The sequence below is a fragment of the Trachypithecus francoisi genome, unplaced genomic scaffold, assembly GCF_009764315.1.
Source record: "Trachypithecus francoisi isolate TF-2019V2 unplaced genomic scaffold, Tfra_2.0 Lachesis_group16, whole genome shotgun sequence".
Classification (NCBI taxonomy): domain Eukaryota; kingdom Metazoa; phylum Chordata; class Mammalia; order Primates; family Cercopithecidae; genus Trachypithecus; species Trachypithecus francoisi.
In genome coordinates, this window is record NW_022681461.1 from 78,599,152 (window position 1) to 78,625,752 (window position 26,601).

The window sequence follows — 26,601 nt, forward strand, 5'->3', positions numbered from 1 at the left end:
TCCCAGGTTCAAGCGATTCTCCTGCCTCAGGCTCCCCAGTAGCTGGGATTACAGGCGCACACCACCACGCCTGGCTAATTTTTTATTTTTTGCATTTTTAGTAGAGATGGGGTTTCACCATGTTGGCCAGGCTGGTCTCGAACTCCTGACCTCAGGTGATGCACCCGCCTCAACCTCTCAAAGTGTTGGGATTACAGGCGTGAGCCACTGTGCTCGGCCTTTAACTGTTTATATAGTAAAGCCTGCCAATCTGTTATAACTGGCATTTTTGCAAAATACTTTCTTGTTTTTTTTTTTTAAACTTTAAAATCCCTCAAACGTTGTTTATTACACAAGTGAATTCTGATCCTCTTGATGGGCTTATCGGCAGGATTTATCGTAGCAAATATAGGCACTAGAGCTTCCAAACTTTGGACTTGCAGCAAACAGTGTCAGCTGCCGGAAGGATACATGTCATACTGGATGAGGATGTCTTTGATCTCCTTCTTGGAAGCCTCATCTACATATTTCTTTTCTATTTTTCTTTTCTTTTTGAGATAGGGTTTTCTTTTCTTTTTTTGAGATAAGATTTGGCTCTGTCATCCAGGCTGGAGAGCAGTGGCATGATCTCAGCTCACTACAAGCTCCGCCTCCTGGGCTCAAGGATCCTCCCATCTCAGCCTCCCAAGTAGCTGGTACCACTGTCGCGCGCCACCACGGCCAGCTAATTTTTGCATTTTTTTTTTTGTAGAGGGAGGGGGTTTTGCCCTGTTCCCCAGGCTGACCTCAAACTCCTAGGCTCAAGCAATCTGCCCGCATCGGCCTCCCAAAGTACTGGGATTACAGGTGTGAGCCCTCACCCGCCCACATATTTCTGGCAACAGGCCACAAGGGCTTTGGAGATGAACTGACAGATAGCACAAATAGGACCCACATGACCGTCCCCCATCACCCTTCACGAATGTACACACCAACAAATCGCCCCTTGCCCAGAAGCAGCACGGGTTCTAGCAGCTTGTATTGCAGCGTGCCTGGCTCGATCATCTCCAGGGCCGCCAGTTCACCTTGTCCAGGCCATTAGGGCGTTTGCCGTGCACCACAACTGTGGCTTTCTTCTTGCGTCTGAAGACCTGCACAGACTGCAGCTGACCCTTGGATGGCCTGGCTAGGTAGATTAGAGCTCCCCACCGCGCAGCGCCACAACCGGAAAAAGGGCAACTTTTCCAATATGGTTTTATTTTTCTTTTTTGTTGAGACAGGGTCTCGCTCTGGTTGCCCAGGGTTGAGTGCAATGGCGCCATCTTGGCTCACTGCAGCTTCAGCCTTCCGGGCTCAGGTAATGCTCCCACCTCAACCTCCCAAGTAGCTGAGATTACAGGCACAGGCCACCACCCTCGGCTGGTTTTTTTGTGTTTTTTGTAGAGACGAGGTTTCACCGTGTTGCCCATGCTGGTCTGTAACACCGTGTTGCCCATGCTGGTCTGTAAAGAGAGGAGGTTTCACCGTGTTGCCCATGCTGGCCAAGCAATCCTCCAACCTTGGCCTCCCAAAGTGCTGGGATTACAGACGTGAGCCACCACGTCTGGCCTCATTTATTTTTAAGTATGTAAATCACCTAGAGTTTATTTTGCACAGGGTCTGAGGTAGGATTCCAATTGTATGTGTGTGTGCACATAACTTTTTTTTTTTCCTGAATGGTAGGCAATCATTCCAGCCCCATTTCTTGAATAATGTATACTTCTCCTGCTTGTTCCTGTGTATTTCAATAATATACTAGTTGGATAGTGAGATTTGGTATCATAAGGATCTCCTTTAGCATAGCAGAAGGACTCCAGCATAGTAGACTGACCCCAGAGTGATGGGACCAGAGGTGTGGAACAGTAGAAGGCTCAGTTGATGCAACCCTGTGGGAGAAAAAGTGAATGCCTGAATTACAACAGGCACTTTGGAGAGGTGAGACGCTGATAGCCTCACTCTTTTCTCTGTTTTCCTGTAATCACCTCTTCTAGCGGCCTTTCCTAAATCTGTAAGCCTCCTTCTGTCGTCAATGGAGGAGATAAAGCCCAGTTGTTAATCTTGGAGAACTTGGATTCAGAATGGTTCATTTAAATCTTGACTTAACCACTTAGTAACAGCCACTTAACCACTTACTAACAGCATCGTAATCTGAAGCAAGTTTCTTTATGGTTCTGGTCTCAATTCTCCCATCTGAGAAATGGGGATAATAGCAACAGTTATTGCAGAACATATCAAGGAGGATTTGACCGGCCGAGTACAGTGGCTCACACCTGTAATCCCAGCACTTTGAGAGGCCGAGGGGGGCAGATTGCCTGAAGTCAGGAGTTCGAGACCAGCCTGGCCAACATGGCGAAACCCCGTCTCTACTAAAAATACAAAAATTAGCTGGGCGTGGTGGTGCATGCCTGTAATCCCAGCTACCCGGGAGGCTGAGGCAGGAGAATCGCTGGAACTGAGAGGCGGAGGCTGCAGTGAGCAGAGATTGTACCACTGCACTCCAGCCTGGACAACACCGCAAGACTCCGTCAAATAAATAAATAAATAAATAAAAGAGGATATGATCAGCTAATTATTCATGTGAGGCTCTTTTCCTGGTGCCTGGCATGGGCTGGTTTTAATTAGTCATATTGTTATCAGTTTGTTTTTAAGAAAAGGTGTGACCATCACCTTTCTCAATGGAACAAAACTTGTATCCTACCTTTGGATGGGTGTGGAGGTCTGGGTTTTTTTTTTTTTTTTTTTTTTTTTTTTTTTTTTGAGGCGGAGTCTCGCTCTGTCACCCAGACTGGAGTGCAGTGGTCGGATCTCAGCTCACTGCAAGCTCCGCCTCCCGGGTTCACGCCATTCTCCTGCCTCAGCCTCCCGAGTAGCTGGGATTACAGGCGCCCGCCACTTCGCCCGGCTAGTTTTTGTATTTTTAGTAGAGATGGGGTTTCACCGTGTTAGCCAGGATGGTCTCGATCTCCTGACCTCGTGATCCGCCCGTCTCGGCCTCCCAAAGTGCTGGGATTACAGGCTTGAGCCACCGCACCCGGCCCGAGGTCTGGGTTTAAAAGAAAGTATGGGTCAGGCATGGTGGCTCACACCGGTAATCCCAGCACTTTGGGAGGCAGGCAGATCACCTTAGGTCAGGAGTTTGAGTCCAGCCTGGCCAACATGGAGAAACCCCATCTCTACTAAAAATACAAAATTAGCTGGGCATGGTGGCACACGCCTGTAATCCCAGCTACTCAGAGGCTGAGGCAGCAGAATCGCTTGAACCTGAAAGGCAGAGGTTGAAGTGAGCCAATATTGTACCACTGCCCTAAACCCTGGGCAACAAGAGCAAAACTCCATCTCACACACACACACACACACACACACACACACAAACAAACAAAGAGTACATAGAGGGGTAGGTGGAAACGGCAAGGTGACAGAAAGGGATTCCAGGTCAAATGATGGAAGGCACTGATCTAGAAATGTTTTCTCTAGGGGGCTTGTTTTTTTTTTTTTTTTGGTTTATTTTGTTTTTGTTGTTGTTGTTTTTTTTTTTTTTGAGACAGAGTCTCACTCTGTGACCCAGGCTGGAATGCAGTGGCATGATCTCTGCTCACTGCCACCTCTACCTCCCAGGTTCAAGCAATTCTCTGCCTCAGCCTCCTGAGCAGCTGGGACTACAGGGGCCCACCACCTTGCCTAGATAATTTTTGTATTTTTAGTAGAGATGGGGTTTCACCAATTTGGCCAGGCTGGTCTTGAACTCCTGACCTCGTGATCCACCCACCTTTGCCTCCCAAAGTGCTGGGACTACAGGCGTGAGTCAGCATGCCTAGCAGGGGCTTGTATTCTTTAAGGTGTGCGTATGCAATGAAGCCTGAGAACTAAGGACTACCATTAGTAAAAATAAGTTAGCAGATTAATTGACCCAGCACAATGGCTCATTCCTATAATCCCAGCACTTTGGGAGGCCAAGGCAGGCAGACCTCTTGAGTTCAGGAGTCTGACACTAGCCTGGGCAACATGGCACAACCTCGTCTCTACAAAAAATACAGTTAGTCAGGTGAGGTGGCTCATGCCTGTAGTCCCAACCAACTGATGGGGGAAAGGATGGGAGGTGGTTTCAGGAGTGGGGAGTTGCTGAGGCAGCTGAGGTGGGAGAATCACTTGAGCCTGGGAGGTTGAGGCTGCAGTGAGCCAAGATTGCACCACTGCACTCCAGCCTAAGTGACAGAGCAAGACCCTGTCTCAAAAAAAAAAAGCAGATTAATTAATAATGCCCTATATTGTTCACCACCCCACACTTCAACACAACTGTTTATTTGTTTATGTAAAGATTCGGTCAAAAATAAAGACACAGGGGACTTTTTTTATTTCTCATATTTTTAAAGGAGTTGGGGTAATAGCTATAGTCGATTGACCCACATCTTAAAGGGCACAGTGCTAAGCCCGTTAAAATTTCTCGTGTAATACCCCTTCCATAATAACTCTGAGGTTGTTATTATCATCCCCAATGTATGGATGAGAAAAGGGAGTTTCTCAGAAATGAGGAAGTCACTTGTATTCAGCCACCATTACTAATGACCTAGATTCAAACCCAAGTCTCTGTGACTCCAGCACTCAAGCTCTAAACCCAAGGATGAATACATTGACCTTCAGTTGGAATTTGGAAGCTTGGAAGCACAGCTTGTCAGATGGAAGAAATTATCTCCTGAAACATTTAGTACCTTCTATTTATTTAGAAAATTGTCGACCCAGGCGGGGCACGGTGGCTCATGCCTGTAATCCCAGCACTTTGGGAGGCCAAGGCAGGTGGATCACCTGACGTCTGGAGTTCAAGACCAGCCTGACCAATGTGGAAAAACCCCATCTCTACTAAAAATACAAAATTAGCCAGGCGTGGTGACACATGCCCGTTATCCCAACTACTTGGGAGGCTGAGGCAAGAAAATCGCTTGAACCTGGGAGGTGGAGGTTGTGTTGAGCTGAGATCCGCCATTGCACTCCAGCCTGGGCAACAGAGCTAGATTCTATCTCAAAAAAGAGAGAGAGAGAGAAAATGTTACTGCTAACCACACTGCTAGGAACAGGAGACAACAGAACCCAACATGTGACATGACAAAGGCTTCAGAATCTGTATATATTCCCTCTTCAGCATCCCCTAAAAGTGATAGCAGCCTTCCCTGGATGGAGAGAAAGAAAGAAAGAAAGAGAGAGAGAGAGAGAAAGAGAGAAAAAGAAGAGAAGGAAGGAAGGAAGGAAGAAGGAAGGAAGGAAGGAAGGAAGGAAGGAAGAAGGAAGGAAGGAAGAGGAAAGAAAGAAAGAAAGAAAGAAAGGAAGGAAGGAAGGAAGGAAGGAAGGAAGGAAGGAGGAAGGAAGAAAGAAAGGAAAGAAAGAAAGAAGAAAATTGTCAGCCCAGTGCGGTGGCTCCCACCTGTAATCCAAGCAGTTTGGGAGGCCGAGGTGGGTGGATCATCAGAGCTCAGGAGTTTGAGACCAGCCTGGGCAACATGGTGAAACCCTATCTCTACCAAAAACACAAAAAATTAGCTGGACGTGCTGGCATGCACTTGTAGTTCCAGCTACTTGGGAGGCTGAGGTGGGAGGATCAGTTGAGCCTGGGAGGCGGAAGTTGCATTGAGCTGAGATTGTGCCATTGCACTCCAGCCTGGGTGACAGAGTGAGGCCATGTCTCAAAAAAAAAAAAAAAAGAAAAGAAAGAAAAAGAAAAGAAAAGAAAGAAAGAAAAGAAAATTGTCAAGCCTGGAAGGACTTAGGAAGTCATCTAATCCAGTGTCCTTGCATTATACTGCTGGAGAACCTGGAGCCCAGGAAAAGAGACATGCCCAACCTGACGATCCATGGAGTTTTCCATTGCATTCTGGGTCTCCTGACCCCAATGCAGTATCTGTAATCTCCACGTGGCCTCAAGATCAAAGACCCAGAAGATGAAGAGGGGGAACCTACTTGGTGCAGGGCAGCCTACACATTGTTTCTGCCCAAAGAAGCCTGCAAATCAGCAAAGGAGAGAATTCAGGCCCAAGTAACAAATGCCAAGAGAAAGAGGGTAACAACAAAAACCTTTAGGGTCTTTAAAGGGCTTCATCTCTCAGGACAGAATTGGGGAAGACTTCTTGGAGGAGGTTATGGGGGAGCTCAGCCTGCAGTAGAGACCACAGGAAGGTGGAGGGGCACACCTAGAAGGTAGTACTAGTAACAATTAATATTTATTGACCTGGCTGGGCATGGTGGCTCATGCCTGTAATTCCAGCACTTTGGGAGGCTGAGGCAGGCGGATCACTTGACATCAGGAGTTCGAGACCAGCCTGGCCAACATGGTGAAACCTCATCTCTACTAAAAATACAAAAATTAACTGAACGTGCTCGCTTGAACCCAGGAGGCAGTGGTTGCAGTGAGCTGAGATCGTACCACTGCACTCTAGCCTGGGTGACAGAATGAGATTCTGTCTCAAATAAAAAAAAAAGAAAAATTGTATTGAGCCATAATGTACAGGTTCTATGCTAAATACTATACAAGTTACAAGTACGAGCTCCTTTAAATCCCATATCAACAGTGTAAGGTAGGTATGATAATTACACCTATTTTTCAGAAAGGGGAAATTGAGACATAGAAGATAAGGGAGTAGTCCAAGGACATGTGGCCGGGCAGTGTCAGATTCCAGAATGAGAATAAAGGCTGGAACGGAGTGACTCCGGCATTTGGATGCCTGAGGGAGGATTCCAGGTCTGCAAGGGGGCAAGGATGTAGGATGAGGGATAGGAGATAAGGCACTCTTTGTTGAAGGCAAATCAACTTCCAGCTTTCCCCAGGCTCTTCCCTGACTACCTGGGGCCTCCTACAGCAGGCAAGGAGTACTCGGTTAATGGGGGTCAGGACCCAGACTCACTGGCCTCTGGATGTGCCAAAAGATCTTCCAGAAGCCACCAGCACTAAGTTGAGGAGCCCTGGCTAAAGGGTCATGGAAGCTGTTGGACTCATACTGGAACCACACGTCCAGGCACCTATTCCTGACTGATCTTATACCAGCCCTGGGAGCTCTGTGGGGCAGACCTTGGACCCTAGTGCCAGAATCTGGTGCATACTTTCCAAATGCCAATCACAACTATGGCTCAGCCCACATGAGGACAGTGGGGTTTACGAGTAAGGGCACAGGCTGTGGCAGCAGCCTAAGCCCCCGCTCTAATAGCTGTGAGACCTCAGGCCAGCTCTAGCCCTCAGGACTTCAGTGAGTACCTGAGAGTGATCATCCCTACCTCATGGCTGGTTAGGAGGAATCTGTGAAATCAGATGAATGACAGCCAGTATAATGCCTGTTTAAGAAATGCTAAATTCTTGCACTTGACTTTGAGGCTTTTCTTCTTGGAGCGGGTTGGGCATGGGATGGGCATGTTCCAGTCCTTGTTTCCTTTTCTTCCCTAAAAACAGATCCATGGGTCTTTTGAAGGTTAAGAATGTTACTGCTTCTCACCTGATAGTGGTGAAGGAAAAAAGAAAGAAAGAAAAAACAAATACAAGTATTGAAAGAAAGAAAGAAAACAAATACAAGTCATGAAAGAGAAAGAAAGAAAGAAAGAAAGAAAGAAAGAAAGAAAGAAGAAAGAAAGAAAGAAAGAAAGAAAAGGCCATGCACAGTGGCCCATGCCTGTAATCCCAGCACTTTGGGAGGCCAAGGCAGGTGGATCACTTGAGGTTAGGAGTTCAAGACCAGCCTACCCAACATGGTGAAACCCCATCTCTACTAAAAATACAAGAATTAGGCTGGGTGCAGTGGCTCACACCTGTAATCCCAGCACTTTGGGAGGCTGAGGTGGGCAGATCACCTGAGGTCAGGAGTTTGAGACCAGTTTGGCGAACATGGCAAAATCCCATCTCTACTAAAAATACAAAAATTAGCTGGGCATGGTGGCACATGCCTGTAATCCCAGCTACTCAAGAGCCTGAGGCAGGAGAATCGCTTGAACCTGGGAGGCAGAAATGCAGTGCTGAGATCACATCATTGCACTCCAGCCGGGGCAACAAAGCTAGACTCTGTCTCAAAAAAGAGAGAGAGAGAGAGAGAATGTTACTGCTAAACACTGCTAGGAACAGGAGACAAGGAAGCCAACATGTGAAATGACAAAGGCTTCAGAACCTGTACAGATTCCCTCTTCAGCATCCTCCAAAAGTGATAGCAGCCTTCCCTGGATGGCACCCACTATTTCAAGGGAGCCGCTTTCTTCACTGTCCTCCACCCCAGACCTTCTTGAGATGCTGCTGGAGTTTTGTTCACCCATTACACTCACTGAACATCAACCTAGTGTTGTGGATGTGAGACAACTCAATGGCAAATGGGAAAGCCACTTAATGGACCAACAAAATGCGGTGTATACATACAATGAAATAGTACTCGGCCATGAAAAGGAAGGAAATTCTGACACATGCTACATCATGGATAAACTCTGATGACATTATGCTAAGGAAATAAGCCTGTCACAAGAGGATTTTTACCTATATAAGTAGAGTAGTCAAATCCATAGAGACACAAAGTAGAATAGAGGTTACCAGGAACTGAAGAGAGAAGAGACTGAGGAGTTAGTGTTTAATGGGAACTGAATTTCTGTAGGAGAAAATGAAAACGTTCTGGAGATGGATGCACAATAATGTGAATGCACTTAATGTCTCTGAACTGCACACTTAAAAGTGGTTAAAATGGGCAGGGTGCGGTGGCTCACGCCTGTAATCCCAGCACTTTGGAAGGCCAAGTCGGGCGGATCACTGGGTCAGGAGATCAAGACCATCCTGGCAACATGGTGAAACCCTGTCTCTACTAAAATACCAAAAAAAAAAAAAAAAAAAAATAGCCGGGTGTGGGGGTGGGCGCCTATAGTTCCAGCTACTCGGGAGGCTGAGGCAGGGGAATCGCTTGAACGGGAAGGCAGAGGTTGCAGTGAGCCGAGATTGCGCCACTGCACTCCAGCCTACCGTTGGAGCGAGACTCTGTCTCAAAAAAAAAAAAAAAAAAAAATTTAAATAGTGGTTAAAATGGTAAATTTGGCCGGGCGCGGTGGCTCAAGCCTGTAATCCCAGCACTTTGGGAGGCCGAGACGGGCGGATCACGAGGTCAGGAGATCGAGACCATCCTGGCTAATACGGTGAAACCCCGTCTCTACTAAAAATACAAAAATTAGCTGGGCATGGTGGCACATGCCTGTAATCCCAGCTACTCAAGAGCCTGAGGCAGGAGAATCGCTTGAACCTGGGAGGCAGAAATTGCAGTGCTGAGATCACATCATTGCACTCCAGCCGGGGCAACAAAGCTAGACTCTGTCTCAAAAAAGAGAGAGAGAGAGAGAGAATGTTACTGCTAAACACTGCTAGGAACAGGAGACAAGGAAGCCAACATGTGAAATGACAAAGGCTTCAGAACCTGTACAGATTCCCTCTTCAGCATCCTCCAAAAGTGATAGCAGCCTTCCCTGGATGGCACCCACTATTTCAAGGGAGCCGCTTTCTTCAACTGTCCTCCACCCCAGACCTTCTTGAGATGCTGCTGGAGTTTTGTTCACCCATTACACTCACTGAACATCAACCTAGTGTTGTGGATGTGAGACAACTCAATGGCAAATGGGAAAGCCACTTAATGGACCAACAAAATGCGGTGTATACATACAATGAAATAGTACTCGGCCATGAAAAGGAAGGAAATTCTGACACATGCTACATCATGGATAAACTCTGATGACATTATGCTAAGGAAATAAGCCTGTCACAAGAGGATTTTTACCTATATAAGTAGAGTAGTCAAATCCATAGAGACACAAAGTAGAATAGAGGTTACCAGGAACTGAAGAGAGAAGAGACTGAGGAGTTAGTGTTTAATGGGAACTGAATTTCTGTAGGAGAAAATGAAAACGTTCTGGAGATGGATGCACAATAATGTGAATGCACTTAATGTCTCTGAACTGCACACTTAAAAGTGGTTAAAATGGGCAGGGTGCGGTGGCTCACGCCTGTAATCCCAGCACTTTGGAAGGCCAAGTCGGGCGGATCACTGGGTCAGGAGATCAAGACCATCCTGGCCAACATGGTGAAACCCTGTCTCTACTAAAATACCAAAAAAAAAAAAAAAAAAAAAATAGCCGGGTGTGGGGGTGGGCGCCTATAGTTCCAGCTACTCGGGAGGCTGAGGCAGGGGAATCGCTTGAACCGGGAAGGCAGAGGTTGCAGTGAGCCGAGATTGCGCCACTGCACTCCAGCCTACCGTTGGAGCGAGACTCTGTCTCAAAAAAAAAAAAAAAAAAAAATTTAAATAGTGGTTAAAATGGTAAATTTGGCCGGGCGCGGTGGCTCAAGCCTGTAATCCCAGCACTTTGGGAGGCCGAGACGGGCGGATCACGAGGTCAGGAGATCGAGACCATCCTGGCTAATACGGTGAAACCCCGTCTCTACTAAAAATACAAAAACTAGCCGGGCGAGGTGGCGGGCGCCTGTAGTCCCAGCTACTTGGGAGGCTGAGGCAGGAGAATGGCGTAAACCCGGGAGGCGGAGCTTGCAGTGAGCTGAGATCCCGCCACTGCACTCCAGTCCAGGCGACAGAGCGAGACTCCGCCTCAAAAAAAAAAAAAATAAAATGGTAAATTTTGTGTCATGTATATTTTACCACAATTTTAATGATTAAAAATAAAGGAGGGGATGGGCAAATAGGGGCTTTCCTGCTCCCAGAGCTCTCCCCGTCTAGATTTCTTATCACAAAGCCATGTGATAAGAAATCTGAACAGCCTGACTAACATGGCGAAACTCCCTCTCTATTAAAAATACAAAAAATCAGCTGGGCATGGTGGCGTGCCTGTAGTCTCAGCTACTCGGGAGGCTGAGACTGGAGAATCACTCGAACCCGGAGGCGGAGGTTGCAGTGAGCAGAGATTGTGCCACTGCACTCCAGCCTGGAGGACAGAGCGAGATTGTGTCTCAAAAAAAAAAAAAAAAAAAATCTGAACCGTACAGGCAGCTGTGGTGTCTCAATCTGGTTTTTCTCCCAGCCCAGGGTTGTAGAGGGTTTCCTGGAGGCAGTGAGTCCTTCCCTGCTGGGAGGCGGGCAGCCTGGGTGCGGCCATCTCCGTGCGTACTGCAGAAGTCCCTTCAAAATATGGCTTTTTTGCTCGGTACCCTGGGTCAGTCTGTAATCCCAGCTAACCCAGCACATTGGGAGCATGAGGGGGAAGGATTGCTTGAGCCCAGGAGTTCAAGGCTGCAGTGAGCTGTGATTGCACCACTGTACTCCAGCCTGGGTGAGAGAGTGAGGTTCTGTCTCAAAAAGAAACTTTGTTGTTGTTGTTGTTGCTGTTGTTTTGAGACTGAGTCTTGCTCTGTCACCCAGGTTGGAGTGCAGTGGCGTGATCTCAGCTCACTGCAACCTCCACTTCCCAAGTTCAAGCGATTCTCCTGCCTCAGCCTCCCAAGTAGCTGGGACCACAGGTGTGTGCAACCACGCCCGGCTAATTTTTTTGTGTTTTTAGCAGAGATAGGGTTTCACGTGTTAGCCAGGATGGTCTCGATCTCCTGACCTTGTTATCCGCCTGCTTCAGCCTCCCAAAGTGCTGGGATTACAGGCATGAGTCACCGCGCCTGGCCTAAAAGGAAATTTTTTTAAACGACAAAATACAGTTTATAGACCTGTGGGTCCCAACCACCCCCCAACCGTGGCAAACCAAGCTAACCATCAACTGCTCAATTAGGTCAATCGTGGTGGCTCATGCCTTTTCTTTTCTTTTTTTTTTTTTTTTGACTCGCTGTGTTGCCCAGGCTGGAGTGCAGTGCAGTGGTGCTATCTTGGCTCACTGCAACCTCTGCCTCCTGGGTTCAAGAAATTCTCTGCCTCAGCCTCCTGAGTAGCTGGGATTACAGGCAGATGCGCCACCATGCCCAGCTAATTTTTGTATTTTTAGTAGAGACGGGGTTTCACTATCTTGGCCAGGCTGATCTTGAACTCCTGACCTCGTGATCCATCCGCCTCAGCTTCCCAAAGTGCTGGGATTACAGGTGTGAGCCACTGCGCCTGGCCCGTGCCTATTATCTCAATGATTTGGGAGGCTGAGGTGAGAGGATTTCCTGAACCTAGAAGTTCAAGACCAGCTTGAACAACATAGCAAGACTCCCACTCCACAAAAAATTTTAAAAATTAGCTAGGCATGGTGGCACTGGCCTGTGGTCTCAGCTACTTGGGAACCTGAGATGGGAGGATCACTTGAGCCTGGAGTCTGCAGTGAATTATGATGGTGTCACTCTCCTCCATCCTGGACAACACAGTGAGAACTTGTCTCTAATAAAAAAAATTTAGGCCAGGGACAGTGGCTCACACCTATAATCCCAGCACTTTGGGAGCCCGAGGCGTGTGGACTGCTTAAGCCCAGGAGTTCCAGACCGTCCTGGCCAACATGGTGAAACCCTGTCTTTACTAAAAATACAAAAATTAGCCCGGTGTGGTGGCACGTGCCTGTAATCTCAGCTACTTGGAAGGCTGAGGCAGGAGAGTTGCTTGAACCCAGGAAATGGAGGTTACAGTGAGCTGAGTTTGTACCACTGCACTCCAGCCTGGGTGACAAAGCAAGACTCAGTCTCAAAAAAAAAAAAAAGAAGTAAAAAGTAAATAAAATGTAAAATTATTTTATAAAACTGCTCAACTAAAATTCACTTCTCCCATTAAGTGGGCTTTGACCAGAACAGAAACAAATGTCGCGGACAGGGCACTCCTCAAATGACCCACTGCTGCTCCTGAATTTCCAAACTAGGTAATGGCCCTAGTCCCTGTTATTAGGCCCTCTTCTTTCCCTGCTACCTTCCTTCTCGAACTCTCAAATCCAACTTGACCTTTTGTTACCCACTTTTTTTTTCTTTTCTTTTGAGACAGGGTCTCCCTCTGTCGCCCAGGCTAAACTGAGCAAACGACAAAATACAGCTTGTAGACCTGTGGGTCCCAACCCCCTGCTTTGTCACTGCAACCTCAACCTCCCAGGTTCAAGTGATTCTCCCACTTCAGCCTCCTGAGTCGCTGGGATTACAGTGCCCACCACCACGCCTGGCTAATTTTTTTGTACTTTTATTTTATTTTATTTTATTGAAACGGAATCTCAGACTGTTGACCAGGCTGGGGTGCAGTGGCACGATCTTGGCTCACTGCAACCTCTGCCTCCCGGGTTCAGGCAATTTCCAGCTAATTTTTGTATGTTTAATAGAGATGGGATTTCACCATGTTGGCCAGGCTGGTCTCAAACTCCCGACCTCAAGTGATCCGCTGCCTTGGCCTCTCAAAGTGCTGGGATTACAAGCGTGAGCCACCGTGCCGGGCTTTGTTACCCACTTCTAGGGCCCAAGATAGGGAGAACTGAATGGGTGTCCAGGGGTCTGATTCTAATACTGCCGCTACCTCCTTCTCCAGGCCACTCACAGGTCAGTGATAGGCCAGTCACAAGACCTTTACAGATGGGAGCTTGGTAGAGGTGAGAGTGACATGCCCTAAAGCATTAGGGCAGAGATATGCAGAGCTGAAAAGAGATTGGATGGCTGTCCCACAACAAAACTAAACTTGACTCAGGATTAATGTATCTAAAGAAGGAATGTGCCCAGGAGTGGCTGGCGGAGGGCAGGAAGGGAAGGGACTTTGTCAGCCTGGGAGTCACAGAAAAAGCAGAGTTATTTATTTATTTTTACTTTTATTTATTTATTTTTTTCGAGATGGAGTCTTGCTTTGTCGCCCAGGCTGAAGTGCAATGGTGCAATCTTCAGCTCACTGCAACCTCTGCTCCCAGGTTCAGGTGATTCCCCTGCCTCAGCCTCTCGACTAGCTTGGATTACAGGCGCCTGCCACTATGCCTGGCTAATTTTTGTATTTTTAGTACAGACAAGTTTCACCATATTGGCCAGGCTGGTCTCTTGTCCAGGCTGGTCTTGAACTCCTGACCTTGTGACCACTGGCCTCAGCTTCTCAAAGTGCTGGGATTACAGAGTGAGCCACCGCGCCTGGTCATGCCTGGCTAATTTTGATGTGTTTTTTAATAGAGACAGGGTTTTGCCATGTTGCCTAGGCTGGTCTCAAACTCCTAACCTCAGGTGTTCTGCCCACCTTGGCCTCCCAAAGTGCTGGGATTACAGGCATGAGCCACCGTACCCGGCCATATTCATTCGTTTATTCAACAAATGATTACTAAACTCTCACCCTATGCTAGGCGGTGTTCTCGGTATTAGGATATTGAGTGAGTTACACACACAGTTGGAACCCTGGCCTTGCAGAGCTTATATTCTAGGGAGGAAGTCAGACAATAAAAAAGATAACCAAATATAGTAAGTTATATGGCAGATGCAGATAAAAGATACAGAGAAAATAAAGTTAGCTGGATGCAGTAGCTCATGCATGTAATCCCAGCACTTTGGGAGGCTGATGCAGGAGGATGGCTTGAGTCCAGGAGTTCAAGACTGGCCTGGGCCAGGCATGGTGGTTCATGGAGCAAGACTCCATCTCAAAAAAAAAAAGTCATCAAACGGAATATAGATTTCCAAGTTTGGGGAGGAGGAATTGCAATTGTTGTTGCTGTTGTTGTTGAGATGGAGTTTCGCTCTTATTGCCCAGGCTGGAGTGCAATGATGTGATCTCGGCTCACTGCCACCTCTGCCTCCTGGGTGCAAGCGATTCTCCTGCCTCAGCCTCCCCAGTAGCTGGGATTACAGGCATGCCCCACCACACAGGGCTAATTTTGTATATTTAGTAGAGACGGGGATTTTCCATGTTGGCCAGGCTGGTCTCGAACTCCCGACCTCAGGTGATCCGCCTGCCTCGGCCTCCCAAAGTGCTGCGATTACAGACATGAGCCACTGCGCCCAGCCGGAATTGCAATTTTTAAAAGGTTAACGATGGCAGAAAGTTGGTACTAAGGCAAGACTTGAAGTTGATGAAATTCACTGTTTGGATGCCTGGGGAAGAGTATTCCAGGTAGGGGAATCCACAAAGGCAAAAGACTTGGGGTAGGAGGAGGCCTGGAGCACTGGAGCAACAGTGAGGAAGCCAGTGCTGGAAGGGACTTTGCAAGTGGGGAGAAGGAGATGAGGTCAGCAAGGAAACAGGGAGCTAGGTGGTCTAGGGCCTTGTAGGCCACTGCAAAGATTTGGCAAGACCTATGGCAGATCCCACTCCTGTTCAGGGGAGAGGGGTCTTCGCCAGTGGATTGTTTGTTGTTGTTGTTGTTTTATTTTATTTTTTTAGATGAGGTCTTGCTCTGTTGCCCAGGCTGGAGTGGAGTGGCACAATCTCAGCTCACTGCAACCTCCGCCTCCCAGGTTCAAGCGGTTCTCCTGCCTCAGTCTTCTGAGTAGCTGGGATTACAGGCAGCTGCCACTACGCCCATCTAATTTTTGTATTTGTAGTAGAGACCGGGTTTCACCATGTTGGTCAGGCTGGTCTTGAACTCCTGACCTGGTGATCCTCCCGCCTTGGCCTCCCAAAGTGCTGGGATTACAGGCGTGAGCCACCGCACCCGGCCACAAGTGGATTTTAAGCCTTCTCCTCCCAATGGGGGGATGTACAGGGCAGGTTGCTTGGGACCGATACCTTTGAACAGTGAAAGCCCATAACTAACCTAACTAACCTGCCTGGATTCCAGGCCCACCTGGTAACCTCCAGGTCATACTCTGGCTTCCCAGGGATAGATCTTCTAGAGGGAGAAAACCTGGACATTGTTCTCACTGTGAAACTTCTACTTTTTTTTTTTTAAACAAATTTTTTATTAAATAGAGATGGGGTTTCTCAATGTTACCCAAATCAGTCTCAAATTCCCGGCCTCAAGCAATCCTCCTGCCTTGGCCTCCGAAAGTGCTAGGATTACAGGAGTGAGCCACTGTGCCCAGCAGGATCACATTCTTATATGTCATATTTCATTAAATGCACCATCCCAATACATTTTTTTCTTTTTAAAGACAGAGTCTCACTCTGTCACCAGGCTGGAGGGCAGTGGCGTGATCTCAGCTCACTGCAACCTCCACCTCCTGGGTTCAAGTGATTCTCCTGCCTCAGCCTCCCGAGAAGCTGGGACTACAGGCACAAGCCACCATGCCCAGCTAATTTTTGTATTTTTAGTAGAGACGGGGTTTCACCATGTTGGTCTCGATCTCTTGACCTTGTGATCTGCCCGCCTCGGCCTCCGAAAATGCTGGGATTACAGGCATGAGCCACTGCACCCGGCTGCCTGCCAATACATTTTTAAAATTTATTTTAATTGGAAAATAATAATCATATAATAATTGTATGTGTATATGTATATATATATATAAAATAGAGACAAGGTCTCTCTGTGTTGCCTAGGCTGGTCTTGATCTCCTGGACTCAGGTGATCCTCCTGCCTCAGCCTCCCAAAGTGCTGGGATTACAGGCGTGAGCTACCATGCCTGGCCATCATTTCTGTATTGCTCTGGACTTCTCTTACATGTCTAAGGCTTCCAGAATGACAGGGCGGTAGCAAGGCTGCACTGTAGAAGGTCATTCGGGAGGAGGTGGAGGCAAGCAAACAGCACTGGGCCACAGAAGAGGACCTGGTATCCCATGAGAAAAGAGGACAAGGAGTGGGGTTGCTGTCGGGAAGCTAAGAGGTAGATATGAGGTGTTTAAAATCCCCTATTGTGATATATAGACCAGTGGAACAGAACAGAGGCCTCAGAAATAATGCCACACATCTACAACTATCTGATTTTTGACAAACCTGACAAAAACAAGCAATGGGGAAAGGACTCCCTATTTAATAAATGGTTTTGGAAAGTTGGCTAGCCATATGCAGAAAACTGAAACTGGACCCCTTCCTTACAACTTACACAAAAGTTAACTCAAGATGGATTAAAGAGTTAAATGTAAGACCTAAAACCATAAAAACCCTAGAAGAAAACCTAGGCAATACCATCCAGGACATAAGCATGGGCAAAGACTTCATGACTAAAATACCAAAAGCAATGGCAACAAAAGCCAAAATTGACAAATGAGATCTAATTAAACTAAAGAGCTTCTGCACAGCAAAAGAAACTATCAGTCAGAGTGAACAGGCAACCTACAGAATGGGAGAAAATTTTTGCAGTCTATCCATCTGACAAAGGGCTAATATCCAGAATCTACAAAGAACTTAACCAAACTTACAAGAAAAAAAAAACCCACCAAAAAGTGGGCGAAGGATATGAACGGACACTTCTCAAAAGAAGACATTTATGCAGCCAACAGACACATGAAAAATGCACATCATCACTGGTCATTAGAGAAGTGCAAATCAAAACCACAATGAGATACCATCTCACGCCAGTTAGAATGGTGAAATTAAAAAGTCAGGAAACAACAGATGCTGGAGAGGGTGGGAGTGTAAATTAGTTCAATCATTGTGGAAGACAGTGTGGCGATTCCTCAAGGATCCAGAACCAGAAATATCATTTGACCCAGCCATCCCATTACTGGGTATATACCCAAAGGATTATAAATCATTCTGCTCTAAAGACACATGCACATGTATGTTTATTGCAGCAGTGTTCAAAATAGCAAAGACTTGGAACCAACCCAAATGCTCATCAATGATAGACTGGATAAAGAAAATGTGGCACATATATACCACGGAATATTATGCAGCCATAATAAAGGATGAGTTCATGTGCTTCGCAGGGACACGGATGAAGCTGGGAATCATCATTCTCAGCAAACTAACACAGGAACAGAAAACCAAACACCACATGTTCTCACTCGTAAATGGAAGTTGAACAATGAGAACACACGGACACAGGGAGGGAAGCATCACACACCGGGGGTTCTGGGGAGGGATAGCATTAGGAGAAATACCTCATATAGATGACAGGTTGATGGGTGCAGCAAACCACCATGGCATGTGTATACCTACGTAACAAAACTGAACGTTCTGCACATGTATCCCAGAACTTAAAGGATAATAAACAAAATGCTAAAGCAGAAAAATAATTAAATAAAATATCAAAAACAAAATCCTCTGCTGTTCAGCAGGATCAAACTGAGACTATGAACTTCAGAGCAGAAAACCTTGGCCTTTAGAAGTGTGTTTTTATGTATGGGCAAACCTTTGGGATCTGTGTCCAAAAACAGCAATGAATATTGTGCTCTGTACTCTGTCTCCGGTTGCCCCACTCTCCCTCAGTGAAGCTCCAGCTGGAAAAGGGACTTTCTTTTATGAAGAAAGAGAGAAGGTGAAACAGTTATAACCTAAGGAGAGTAATTACACATCAGGCCAGAAATACCCCACTGTGTTTCCAAGTGAATGTAATGTTGTTTGAACAAGTTGAACTAAAATTTAATTTGGCTGATCTTGAATTTGCAGAACACACACATACACACAAACCTTCACATGGGGTGGGGGGAGAAAGACCTCGTTGCTTGCTGTTGTATTTTAAGTTTAGGTAAATGTAGGAGGCTGTACTCAAGCCCTGACACTTGGCTACCCTGAGCCTCACCCTGTGCACAAAGGAGTGCGTCAAAACTGGGGCAGGTTCTGGTCAGTCAAGATGTTGGACATCACAAGGAATAAAACAGACAGGAGAAGAAGGCTTCAGTGTGTCCTAGAAAGAACTCTGGATTCGCAGACAGGGGAACCAGGAGTTTGCTGAGTGATCTTGACAAGTCGCTTAACCTCTCTAAGCTTCAGGCATAAAATAGTCTGTGAAACCCTCCCTATGGGCAGAAGTGGCAGTGTGCATTTAACAACACAGATGGCAGGAGAACTGCAACAAGGGTACTGCCATAGGTTGCTGGTGGGTTTGGGGGAAAAGTACCCGAAGTTAACCCTTTAGTAGCTGGATCATAGGGAGGACCAGGGCACTCCAGGAGAGGAGCCAGTGTGGTGGGGGACGCTCAGTGGTCTCAGGACAGTGGCTGTTTACCAGCTACTACAATGTTGACATAATATTGCAGCAGCAGTTACAATGGCACAACTTATGCCAGTGTGTATCACATAAATGGCACTTTGCCTATGGGCTTCCTGCAAAGATTAAGTGAGATCATGCAGATGAATGAATGAGTGGGTGAATGGGCATCTTGGACTGTGCTCATAAGTCAAGAATGCTCTTAAAAACATTTTATTGAATATCTACATTATGCCTGTTTTCATGCCAGATGCTGAGGATGAAAATTCCTTGGGGCAGTATGTGATGGATGGGAAGGGCATTGCCAGTGGAGGGCACGGTATGAACAAAGGCACAGAGGTAAAAACAAAAGTGAGCAAAAGCAAGCAAAAAATAACCACAAACAGACAAACAAATAAAAAGCAGCCTGCCTTGCTCAAGAAGCCACAGGTGCTATGGTGCTCAGCATAAAGTTTGAGATTGGAAAGAGCAAGACATGGAGTCATGGAAGCATAATAAGGATCAGTCTTGTTAGAGTTGAATGCCGCCATAGAAGGGCACCAAGGACAGGCAGTAACAGGTTATTTGCAAACTAGAATAATCAAGGCCGGGTGCGGTGGCTCACGCCTGTAATCCCAGCACTTTGGGAGGCTGAGGTGGGAGGATCACCTGAGGTCAGGAGTTCGAGACCAGCCTGAAAAACATGGAGAAACTCTGTCTCTACTAAAAATACAAAATTGGCCAGGCATGGTGGTGCATGCCTGTAATCCCAGCTACTCAGGAGGCTGAGGCAGGGGAATTGCTTGAACCCAGGAAGTGGAAGTTGCGGTGAGCCGAGATTGCACGGTTGCACTCCAGCCTGGGCAACAAGAGCGAAACTCTGTCTCAAAAAAAAAAAAAAAAAAAAAAAAAAATCACTCCAACAGCAGTGTGGAGAATGGTTCCCAGGCAGGGAGGCTGTTTAGGGAATATTGCAATAATCCAGGTTAATGAAGATGAAACAAAAAATAAATTTGCAGAATAAATTCAAAATATGAAGCATTATTGGTTTTGTTTTGGGGCTTTTTTTTTAGACAAAGTCTATCACCCAGGCTGGAATGCAGTGACACAGTCTTGACTCACTGCAGCCTAGACCTCCTGGACTCAAGCGATCCTCCTTCTTCAGCCCCCTAGTAGCTGGGACTACAGGTGCACACCATCATGCCTGGCTAATTTTTTTTTTTTTTTTTTGAGATGGAGTTTTGCGCTTGTCACCCAGGCTGGAGTTCAATGGCGTGATCTAAGCTCACTACAACCTCCGCCTTCCAGATTCAAGTGATTCTCCTGCCTCAGCCTTCCGGGTAGCTAGGATTACAGGTACCCGCCACCACGCCCAGCTAATTTTTGTATTTTCAGTAGAGACGGGGTTTCACCATGTTGCCCAGGCTGGTCTTGAACTCTGGACATCAGGTGATCTGACGCCTGGCTAATTTTTGTATGTTTTCTAGAGACAGGGTTTCACTGTGTTGCCCAGGCTGGCCTCAAACTCCTGGACTCAGGCAATTCTCTTGCCTTGGCCTCCCAAAGTGCTGGGGTTACAAGCACGAGCCACATACCTGGGCAATTTTGTTTTGTTTTTAAGTGGAAGAGTGAGAGAAAGACAACTAGGGTCAAAACTAGGTCAGTGAACACCGGGCTAGAGAGAAAGTGACATATTTAAGAAATATTTAGAAAGGAAGATCTGTACAACTGGAAGATTAGTTATTTATTTATTCAATTGAGACTGAGTTTCACTCTTGTCACCCAGGCTGGAGTGCAATGGCGTGATCTCAGCTCACTGCAACCTCTACCTCCTGGATTCAAGCGATTCTCCTGCCTCAGCCTCCCAAGTAGCTGCAACTACAGCTGTCCATCATCATGACAAGCTAGTTTTTGTATTTTTAGTAGAGATGGGGTTTCACCATGTTGGTCAGGCTGCTCTCGAACTCCTGACCTCAGTGATCCACCAGCCTTGGCCTCCCAAAGTGCTGGGATTACAGGAGTGAGCCACCATGCCCAGCCTGGAAGATTATTTAAATAAGAGGTATAAGGGAGAAAGAATAGTCAAGAGGAATGCCCAGGTTTCTGGAGTGAGTAACCCAGAGGTGACAGTGCTACTAAGATCAGAAACTGAGGGACCCAAGATGGTTTGGTGTAAAAATGTTAGGAAGATGTTAAGCTGAAGGAATCTCTGGGACATCTAGTACCTTAGCCTGACCCTTATCCTGCAACATTAACAACAACAACAAAAATGTGTTTGCTATGAAAGAACAGGAATCAGAGGTCCAGGTTTGAGTCCCAACTTTACAACTAACCAACTGTGGACCATGGACAAATCAGTTAACCTTTCTGGGCCTCAGATTTCTTCCACTTTTCAAATGTCCATGATGCTCAAGCCAAGGGTTTTGAACAGGAATAAACAGTATATTAGAGATCTTGTTCTATTTCCACCATCTCTTATTTGGAAACCATTTATATGAATCGAAACTGATGCAAAACGTGTTTCTTTTCATTGTCATACCCCACAGTGTAAAACTGAGAAACAGAGCAGGAGAGAAACAAGAGATGCTGAATTCTTCCTGCACACAATACAATAAAGTTAAATAATGTGGGGTTTTAGTTGTTCTCTACAAGAGAGCTTGATTCAATAGCGTGGTTAGCAAGCTCTACATTGGCCCTCTCTCTTTCTCTACAAGGGCAATGAGATATGTACTTTCTCAAGGGCACCAGCCAACCGCCCTACATCAGTCATTCTCTCTAATGAAGCTCGCTCCATTCAGACCCCATTTTCTTGTACACAATTCATTTTATTAAATGGCTGCAGCTGCAATTAGGGGTGGTAGAATCCAGGCATGTTTTTGGGTTCGAGATGTGTACTGTGTGATTTTTCAAATACTTTGGGTTTGGCAAAAGCCAAGACACATTCTGTCAAGTTCTTTTTCCCCTTCGTTTTTAAGCCCGTGTGTATTCAAGAGAAATATGGTCCATCTGATTTTCATTCATTTTCGCTTAACTCAACAAAAAGTTGTCTCAGAAGAGCTAGAAAATGTCCAAGCAGCAAATCTAGCCTCTTTAATGGAAGCCTTGTTAGAATCTCTTTTTCTCAACCCCAGACAGCTTGACATTCTCCAAACAGGCCAAGCCTTTTCATTTCTCTGTGTCTTTGTACTTGCTTCCTAAACCTGGAATGATGGCCTTGCCTTTTACTCTCTTCTCTGTCTATTGACTCCTACTCCTCCCCAACTCCAGCCCAAATGCTTTCTCCTTTATGAAGGCTTTCCCCATTGCCCAACTTGCAAATTTAGCCCTCTGGCCCTCCACATCGGCAGGTTCTGAATCCCTGTGGATGGAAAATATTCAGTGGGAAAAAATAATTAAGAAAACCAACACAGCAATAAAAAATAAGGCAAATAAAAACCAAGACACTGTAACAACTAGATAGCATTTACAATGTATTAGGCATGATAAGTAACCTGTAGATAACTTTTTTCTGTTTCTTTTTTCTTTATTTTTTATTTACTTATTTATTTTTGAGACAGGGTTCTGTCACCCAGGCTAGAGCGCAGTGAGTGGCACAATCTCAGGTCACTGCAACCTCCACTTCCCTGGTTCACCTCAGCCTCCCAAGTAGCTGAAACTACAGGCACATACCCGGCTAATTTTTTGTACTTTTTGCAGAGACAGCAGGGGGAGGGGTCTTACCATGTTGCCAAGGCTGGTCTCGAACTCCTGCACTCAAGAGATCCTGCCCACCTTGGCCTCCCGAAGTGCTAGGATTACAAATGTGAGCCACCACGCCCAGCAGAGATAATTTTTTAGAAACAACAACAAAAAAAGACCATTAAAAATAATACAAATAAAAAAATACAGTCTAACAAACACAGCATTTACATTGTATTAGGTATTGTAAGTAGTCTAGAGATGGTTTAAATTATACAGGAGGATATGCATAGGTTATATGCAAATACTATGTCATTTTATATAAGGAACTTGAGCATCCAATCTCCCATGAATACGAAGGGACAACTGTAATTGCATGATCCTCTTGAGATCCTGTATACTTCACTTGTAGTGCTAACTAGCTCCTGATTTCATTCTGCTTTGGGTTACAGACAGTTGTTGAACTAGGTTAGCCGAGCCCTCACTGATGTCTGCTTCAGCGTTAAGCCCTTGACCTTAATTAAAGGCCTTCATAAGAAAGGGCAGACAAAAATTGGCAATTGTGGTAAGGCTGTTGCCAAAAACATTAATTATTGTGTCTATCAATGTCCTTCTGTGGGCTTCCAGGTGAGAAATGAGCTTAAGGTTTAAGGACCAAAATAGCAATGGACTTCTTCCTTTCTGATAATGAGAGCTATGGAACTTAGCTTGTTCCCTTTTTGTCTTGGCTGCCAGGAAGCTAAGTTGCTAAGATGTGATGCTCAGTCATAGCAACTATATCACATGCTAGTTTCCTTCTTTTTTTAATGACTTGGTTTTCTATTTCTATATTATTAACTTTATAATGGAAAAAAAATAGTCTTCACTATGAGTCACTTCAAATATTTTGTAGAGTGGCAGAGTAAAAATACGAAGAAGCTATTCATGCTGGCTTCATCTGCAGAACAGGTCTAGGATTTCGGAGTAAGAGGAAAAGGTTTTATTTTATTTCATAAAGCGTTTGAATTTCTTTCTTTCTTTCTTTTTCTTTTTCTTTTTTTTTTTTTTGAGATGGAGTCTCACTCTGTCCCCAGGCTGGAGTGCAGTGGCATGATCTCAGCTCACTGCAAACTCCACCTCCCGGGTTCAAGGGATTCTCCTGCCTCAGCCTCCTGAGTAGCTGGGACTACAGGCACCCACCCACCACTACACTCAGCTAAGTTTTTTTGTAATTTTAGTAGAGACAGGGTTTCGCTGTGTTAGCCACGATGGTCTCGATCTCCTGACCTTGTGATCTGCCCGCCTCGGCCTCCCAAAGTGTTGGGATTACAGGCGTGAGCCACCGCACCTGGCCAACTGTTTGAATTTCTTACGGTGTCTATATTAGTTAAAATAAAATTAATTTTTTAAATGTAACCATTTATAATTCTGACTCTTCCAGGAAGGAGCTAAAAACTTCTTTCTTTCTTTTCTTTTTCTCTCTCTCTTTTTTTTTTTTTTTTTGAGACGGTGTCTTGCTCTGTCACCCAGTTGGAGTGCAATGGCACCATCTTGGCTCACTGCAACCTCTGCCTCCTGGGTTCAAGCAATTCTCCTGCCTCAGCCTCCTGAGTAGCTGGGACTACAGGCACCTCCCACCACACCCAACTAATTTTTGTATTTTTAGTAGAGATGGGTCTTCATCATGTTGGCCATGCTGGTGTCAAACCCCTGACCTCAGGTGATCTGCCCGCCTCGGCCTCCCAAAGTGCTGGGATTACAGGCGTGAGCCCCTGCACCCGGCCTTTTTTCTTTTCCCTTTTTTTTTTTTTTTTTTGGGATGGAGTTTCGCTCTTGTTGCACAGGCTGAATACAATGTTGTGGTCTCAGCTCACTGCAACCTCTACTTTCTGGGTTCAAGTGATTCTCCTGCCTCAGCCTCCCAAGTAGCTGGGATTACATGCATGTGCCACCACACCCAGCTAATTTTTTGTATTTCATAGAGATGGGGATTCACCATGTTGGTCAGGCTGGTCTCAAACTCCTGACCTCAGGTGATCCGCCCGCCTCAGCCTCCCAAAGTGCTGGGATTACAGGCATGTGCCACCGCACCTAGTCTTTTATTTATTTATTTATTTTATTTTATTATTTTTTTTTTTTGAGACAATATCTCACTCTGTCACCCAGGTTGGAGTGCAGTGGCGTGATCACAGTTCACTGCAGTCTCAATCTCCCAAGGCTTGGGTGATCCTCCTCTCTCAATCCCCTTAGTCACTGGAATTACAGGTGCATGCCACCACACCCAGCTGATTTTTGTATTTTTATTTATTTATTTATCTATTTTTGAGACAGAGTCTCACTCTATTGCCCAGGCTGGAGTGAGTGGCATGATCTTGGCTCACTGCAACCTCTGCCTCCCAGGTTCAAGCGATTCTCCTGCCATAGTCTCCTGAGTAGCTGATATTACAGGTGCACACCACCACACCTGGCTAACTTTTGTATTTTTAGTAGAGACAGGGTTTCAACATGTTGGACAGGCTGGTCTCAAACTCCTGACCTCAAGTGATGTGTCCGCCTCATCTTCCCAAAATAGTGGGATTACAGGCATGAGCTACTGTGCCCGGCAGCTATAAGCATCTTGATAGCACAGCTTATACCATTTATACTTATCTCTGGATCTCCCATCATATAGCAGAGTACCTTCTACATAACTGGCATTCAGAAAATATCTGTTAAATGGATGGGGGACAATGTCCACCTAAGTGAATTCAGTCAGTTAGAGGCCAAAGAGAGTCCCAGGCTTTGAATCAAATAATTCTAAATTCAAACCCATCTCTGGCTGGTCACAAAGCACTAAGAGGGGCAGTCACTTGAATCTGTCTGAGCCCCATTTCTTTATCTGTAAAATAGGGTTTTATCCACTCCTGTTTTAGAGTTGTTTTGATGATCAATTCAGAGAAGACATGCTTAATATTGCAAACTACCTTCCTTTTAATTAAAAGCCTTCACAGCGAGGAAAAACAGGCAACTGACCACCACAAACTGCACCTCTAGAGAGGATGGGAGGAGGTACACAGTGAGTTGTCATTAGTATGGACAATGCATTCTTTTCAGCACTACAGAAATTGGACAAAATAAGATGAAAAGAGCGTCTCGGCCCAAGGGCAGAAAGATACAATGGTCTTTATCTGCTAGTCATACAAATCAGCTATTAGATTGAACAGATTTTGCTCAATCACTAAATATAATACATAAGTGATGGAAAAAAGTAATGAGTTTCTGTTTTTTAACATCTATATTGTCCTAGAGTTGTGGTAGGATTTTTTTTTTTTTTTTTTTTTTTGCTTTCTTGAGATGGGGTCTCGCTATGTTGATCTTGAACATGTGGTCTCAAGTGATTCTCCTGCCTCGCCCTCCCAAAATGCTGAGATTACAGGTGTGACCCACCATGCCTGGTATAATTTTTTTTTAAATCAAGGAATACAAATACTACTGATGGGACTCAAGGTGATTTAATGTGGCACACAGGGAAGCATTTATTATTTTAATTGTTATGCATTTATTATATTATGCGTTACCAAACATTGAGCTAGCATATCCAAACTGTGATATTACACATATTATTATTAAATATGTTTTAAAGTTTCAAAATATTTTTTAAATGAGTGGATTTAAAGAAAAATATTATCATAATATGACTAATCAACACACCTGTGCCAAAAAACTGAACATAGTTCTAGGATCACGGAAGTTGTGGAAAAGACAACTTAACATGTGGGTCTTGAGCAACTATTTGATTTAAGAGAAGTTGTGACGCTGGGCCCCTCCATTTCTGGTTCCAAATGTCTTTTCCGAAGATTTACTTATTCTACCTACACACTCTATGCTGGTTCCCTTGGATTTTATCCTGGTCCACCTGCATATCCTATACTCTCCCATCTCCATGGCTTGTTTGTGCTGAATTTTTTGCCTGGACACCCCTCCTCTTCCCTATCTGCCAGGCGCACCCCGAGCAGAACCAATCCCCTGTGCCTTCTGGGCTCCTAGGCGTCCTTGCACACCCCTCTTGCTAGTATCACACTTGGCACCTTGTATTACAATTTCTTTCA

General features: G+C 45.6%; 1 pseudogene; it reads right to left on the reverse strand.

Moving 5' to 3' along the window:
* Window positions 1-394: 394 nt before the first annotated feature.
* LOC117099261 overlaps window positions 395-26,601 on the reverse strand; it is a 32,492-nt pseudogene continuing 6,285 nt past the window's right edge.